The 6,168-nt window shown below is 47.2% G+C and overlaps 1 long non-coding RNA gene across 1 annotated transcript; it reads right to left on the bottom strand.

Annotated features, from left to right (window-relative positions):
- Positions 1-688: 688 nt before the first annotated feature.
- LOC135911271 (uncharacterized) lies at positions 689-5,418 on the bottom strand. Its single transcript, XR_010567266.1, has 3 exons — positions 5,318-5,418; positions 4,092-4,127; positions 689-739 (listed from the first exon to the last, which is right to left on the bottom strand). It is a non-coding gene; the product is annotated as an uncharacterized lncRNA (long non-coding RNA).
- Between the last annotated feature and the right edge of the window lie 750 nt (positions 5,419-6,168).

The raw sequence follows: 6,168 nt of genomic DNA, 5'->3' as shown, positions 1-6,168 counted from the left end.
TTCAGAAATTACTGTGGTTTGAATATTTTAACTACAAAGTGAGGGTACGACTTCCTCTCTTGGTAGTCATCACCTGGGGAAGAAAGGGAATTAGGTACTAGGGAGGACTCGCAGCTGAAGTGTATCAGCTTTCTAGGGGATATTCAAGTGCGAAAAAAAAGAATGTCGTGAGAATCGGCTTGGGAATGTGAGCGTAATGTTAGAAGTGAAGGTCCTCTAACGAATTGCGTTCCTTCGGTTCTACATCCACTCTCTCATCTTTAGTGGGGTGTGTATATATGTGTGCGGGTTTAAACAGCTCCCACACGAGTGTTGAACTCGCGAGGATTTCTCTACATGGCTTCCACCACCGCGTGCTTCGAGAGCGCCTGCATGTGTGCGCACGTTCTATAGTAAAAACCGACGGTCTGTCTTATGCAGGCCCTTATGTCATCACGCTCATAATTGTGTGCATAAATTTGTCGGCTCCACTCCCCAATTCCGAGACTCATCGCGCTTCACATATACTGGGTCGAAAGACAATGTGCTCACATTGTACTGCTCACACTGCCGTAAATGCACGGAGCTGATCGCGCCATCTGAAAGTGTGGGCTCCTGCTAGCCGATTTCTGTTACTGCCGTCTACGATGTCGGATAGTCGCTAAAAAAATCATGTATACAATTCGTTGGCGCGAGTATAATAGCTAATACTTACAACTTGGGGAAGTGTCACTCTCATATTCAAAGTCTGATGAATCGTCTGATGCAGTAAAGAAGGAGAAAAGACACAGGTAACTCGACACATTGGACGAACTAGCTCGCAAGTATATCTTTAAACGCAGAAAGTACATAATGGCATGCTTTCTTTCGATAGCAATTAACTATATGGACACCCGAGGGGCGTTCAAGCTGTCGCTGCCACCGTGCTGTCCCGGATGTGGCGGAGCATGTATGACAAGCGTGCCGAGTGTTGGAGGTCACGTGGTCTGCGGCGCGGGTGGGGGGGGGGTGCTGCTGCAATTCTATAAGGCTGGTGTATAGTGAACTGGAATATGATTTAATAGTTCACTGCAGGCTGGTGCCATACAACAAACAAACAAACAAACAAACAAACAAACAAACAAACAAACAAACAAACAAACAAACAAACAAACAAACAAACAAACAAACAAACAAACAAACAAACAAACAAACAAACAAACAAACAAACAAGCAAACAAACGCGCCCAGTGTTATGGTCACGTGATTTGCCGAGTTTCGTAGGTGTGGCACGGTTAAAAGGAAGGGAGCGGCCGTACGGGGCGTTCGCTTCGGGACAAGCACTCGCCGTATACCAGCTGCCGGCACTGCTCATCACGACAGCGTTGTGACCTGAAGTGCTTCCGCTCATTGAGTGAACTATGTTCGTGTGTGTCCTTGGGAGCGCGACACCCTGCGTGCTTAGTTATTAACCTGAGAGCGTTAAGAGCTGCGTGTCATATAAAATCCGGCATCGACCATTGTTTCGGGAATAATCAATCCGAACCACTCAGGCCCTCCGGCTATATAACGCAAGGAAGTTAGTGAACTATTTGAATTTGTCAATGTAGAATGCTTCACAAAAAATGTAAAGTACGATTTACACACAACCTACGTATGATTGTAATTTCAATATACGAGCAAACATAATTCTGGTACGTGGAAACTTAAACACAAACCACTTTTAGGCGTTTTCCAGCTGCCGTTTGACGTATGTCTTATTAGGAGTGGCGCGGCCACCTCAGTTCCTTGCACACCATAAAAAAGAAAATAAAAAAAATTACGACATCTTCCTTTACCGGAACGTGGGGATGTACACTTTTGGCAGCAACACGATTACGCCAGTGCCGAAAATTTACACCCGCAGCGAAGTAGAATAGGCTTGGTTACAGCAATATTAACCGTTTTTGTCCGTTTGAGCTTTACGCCAGCAGGTGGATGCACCATGCAGGCCGCTCCCGTTTACGGCTCTGCCCCAACGCCCTGTCCGCCTGCGTTTACCTGAATACCGGACACGCTAAACCTCTCTATCCGGTGTCGGCACAGCTTTCAACTCATCAAACCGCCCTTTCCCGCAGCTGCTCTGCTCTGGGAGCAGACAGACAGACAGACAAAGAACTTTATTGAGGTACTCAGGGACTAGCAGACAGAGACCCGTTGGGGTCGCCCCATTTCGCCGCTGGCTGCTCTCATGTCGGAATCGAGAGGCCAAGCCTCTCTGCTCTTTTGCTGGCCCTCAGAAGGCCCTGGACTGGATGTTGATTTCGGTGCTTGAGATGACCTCGTCCCAGTCCTGTTCGCTGGCGAGTGCCGTATTCCTTAATACAGGACACTGCCAAGGCATATGAGCTAGTGTGCTAAACGCTTCCCCACAATCCGGGCACTGTGGATCAGTTTCTGTGTTAATGCTGCTTAGGAGACCTCGCGAGGGATATGACCTGATCGGAAGCATCCCAAGCGTGATCGCTTGAGATCTACATAGTTGTGGGTGTGGAGGCGGGAAGCGCCTACGTTCCTCTTTATTGAGGGAGACGATCTCATGGAAGGTTAAGAATGGGTCGCTGTGGCCGATCTCCTCCGGATCCAGTGAAGCCCCATCGCCGTCGCGGCGGGTGAGTTCTCGCGCATGGCGGTGAGCAATCTCATTGGGGTTCGGGCGGCTGGGAGCACGTCGTCGCCCATGTGAGCGGGGAACCACGTAATGTAATGTACGAGGTCAGAATTGGTTTTGAACTTGCTTTCCAGAATCGCCGCCGCCTGTCTCGCAACCCTTCCCCAGGCAAAAGCCCTGACGTCCGCGCGGGAGTCAGTGTAGATATATGGCCTTTTAGAATCCTGCATCGCCAGCGCAACCGCCACCGTCTCTGCTAGTCGGCTGTGACAGCGCCTACCGAGGCTGCAGATAGGAGCTCGGCCTTCTCGCTGACCGCCGTGATCACAAATTTACCGGAGCGCCCATACTGAGCTGCGTCCACGAAGGATGCTATGCCGACCGTCTTCTTTAAGAACGCCCTGGCACGAGCAGCTCGCATGCCCGCATTGTGCTGTGGGCGAACGTTTCTGGGAAAGGGACCGACGACGTAGGTCCCTCTTAAGTTCTCGTCCAACTGAACCGTCTCAGTCTGACTGTACCGCTGCAGTAACTGTTTTTTTTTTTTCGTGACCAGACCGCCACCGAAACTTTTGAGCCAATACAAGCTTCGCTTGAAAAGAACCACAAAGCGCACCTTCGTGCATACCGTTCGCCGCCAGCGTTTCCCTGTAGACATTACGGTTACATAAGCTGCAGTTGCCGGGAAGCATGAAAAGCACTCAGAGATCTGTGAATGCTATCGCGTTCCACTTTTAAAGGCTTAGGTGTCTCCTTGTGTCTCGTCCAAATTTTAAGCGAAGGTTTGCTGCAATATATAGTGCCTATAATTGTATAAGGCTGACTTCTTACAATATTTTAATACTTTGCTATCACTTTCAATTTTTTGACCTTCAGGAAAAAAAGAAAAAAAAAGAACTGCGACTTCACTGCTAACGCCACTCGGCGCGTCGCAGTATCACGGAACTTCGGCTTATATACAATACGAACTAGATGCAATGCGGCAACAAATCAAAACAATGGCCAATGTGCCAAAATTAAGGAAAGAAAGATTACGAATTAAGGAAAATTGTTGGTGGTTTGAACAATATTATTTGTGCGCTAATAGCTTTTGCATTAACTAGTATGTCTATCTTTCTTATCGGCATTAGGTCACACTTCGGCAGAGCCCCTGTCACATTGCCTCATTAACGTTACCTATATAAGTGCGCTCTGTGGATGATCCGCCGCTCTTGACACCGAATTCTGTTGAATTGGGTAGCAGCTATATTTCTGATCTTCTGATCCTTTCTAAAGCATCCAAAATACGCCCGCAGGATATTTACCTTAATAGAATATCACTGTTTACTGCGAGTTTTCATAACTGAAGGTGCTTACAATGAGAGTCCAACACAAAGGCACTGCGCTGCCTCTTTTTGCCGGTATGTGTCACTGCACTTTCGAACTACTGAACGGCTCTCAGGCAGAGTAAGGAATGGCATTCATTCATGCACTGAATACTTACCATAGTGATCCTCTAGCTCTCCGCTGTCATCATCATCTAGGAAAGAGATAAGTGTTTGGCAGTATATCAGCACTTATTTTCTTAAAAGGACGAGCTTGCTCTTTCAGTATACGCTGATAAAAATATTGGGAAACGGGAAATGTGTTGACTTGCGTATTTGACGCAAGCTAGTGCAAAGACTGCAATATCGTTATTTAAGTAGCGTAATAAACACAAGCGCAAAACGATATTTTTTACTGATGGTATTTGGTCGAGCTTCCTTAACATGGAAGGTAATGGTTGCGAAGCTCGTATGCTTTCAGACTACTGCTCACAACTTTTCCGAAGTCTACTATCTATAAGACTACTATTTACATTGTGCCGAGTAATTTGGTATCGACAAATATTTTGCGCCCTTGAAAGCAACGTGGGACAAACAATTTCCCAAGGTCAAAATATAGTTATTTAAGGATCGTGGACCTTTAAGGACCTATACTCTGCAAGGCCTCTCGCGGATCGAAGCATTGGATTTTTGCGGCTATGCTCTTACTTCCGTGCTTGCAAATGCCAGCAATCAGGCCTACGAGGGACCCGCCGTGTTTGCTCAGTGGCTATGGTGTTGGACTGCTGATCACGAGGTCGCGGGATCGAATCCCGGTCACGGCTGCCGCATTTACATGGGGGCGAAAGTACTCCTGTATTTAGATTTAGGTGCACGTTAAAGAACCTCAGGTTGTAAAAGTTTCCGGAGTCCTCCACTACGACATACCTCATAATCAGAAAGTGGTTTTGGCACGTAAAACCCCATGGTCTAATTTTTAAGGCCTAGTGCGGCGTATGTGAAGTCGGTAATGCTCGGCCAGCCATGTGCGGCCATGGAACACTCTTGTGATCTTTCCGGTGATTTATACCTGAAAAAGGGTCTTCTGTCCCGTTCAAGGTAGATCTGTCAATAGCGGCTTTCATGTGAATCGCTTCTGCCTATCGCGAAGCACAGGAGATGATCGAAAATCACGAGGGAATAAAATGTGGGTAAGGGCAGGTAACGCGCGTTGCAGAGCGCTTTCAAATATCTAGAGCAGCCCCGAGCAGCCTCACAGAAACGCTGAGCGAGCAAGTGTTAACAGAGTCAGGTACTATTCAGACGTGCTCCGCTTTTTGTCTCCGTTTCAACAGAGGAAATGATAGTGAGTAAAACACGCAGGCACGGCCCACTGTCCCTGACTGCAAGCATTCGTCGTTCTTACCGTCCATTTCCGGTATCGTAGGTAAGCGAAGAGCCGAGGATGGAGCCCTGCGCCTTTTGGTTCTTCTTCTACGGCTCGCACGTGTTGCACGTGAGGCGGCATCTTTCTCCTGAAATTATGATGTAAATCAGTAGTGATGACAATGATAGTGGGCGCAGACAATTTCGCGTTGTTCTGCTCTGAATTCGATTAACAATTTTGCTTCCAAGCACTACGACTGCCACACTTTACCTAGGGATATTCAGCGAGCGGCGCAAACTAGAGCAGGACAACTGAAGGGAACGAAATATAACGAGTGCTCGTCCTCTCTGGTTCTCTTCTTTTCTTCCCTGCTATTTTGTGTTAGCAGCCATCACCAGCACATAAAGCTACACGTGCTTTAACGGCGTTCCTAAAAAAATAAGAAAGAAAAAGAATGCTAATCTGAGAGAATGTTTGTAGAGATGTGCACGCTCTGCATTCCACTGCGATCGTGAATAATCATTGTCTTTTCTTTCCTTCCCATCGATGTTTCATCATTCATCTTCTCTCGTGTAGGGCAGCCAATCGGACTTCAGTCTGATTAGCGTCGCTGCTTTCTCTTGTTGTGTCTGCATGTCTGTACTGATCCTGAATGCTTTAAGGAAACAAGAGGGAAATAACGCGATGATTTAGTTTGGGTATATAAGTTAAACTGTACTTTTGCTGCAGGAAGCTTGCACGTCCTTACAAATGTGTTGTATGACGATATGCCTGGCAGAGCCTTTTAGCTTTGTTAGAGCCGCCTGACGAATTCAGTTGGAGCACAGTCTGTTTGGTGCGCCAGTGGCAGTAAGGTGGAGAATAAAGTGGATCATCCTATTCGTACGTCA

The sequence above is a fragment of the Dermacentor albipictus genome, chromosome 1 (genome assembly GCF_038994185.2).
Source record: "Dermacentor albipictus isolate Rhodes 1998 colony chromosome 1, USDA_Dalb.pri_finalv2, whole genome shotgun sequence".
Taxonomy (NCBI): domain Eukaryota; kingdom Metazoa; phylum Arthropoda; class Arachnida; order Ixodida; family Ixodidae; genus Dermacentor; species Dermacentor albipictus.
This window is presented reverse-complemented; position numbering and strand designations above follow the sequence as displayed.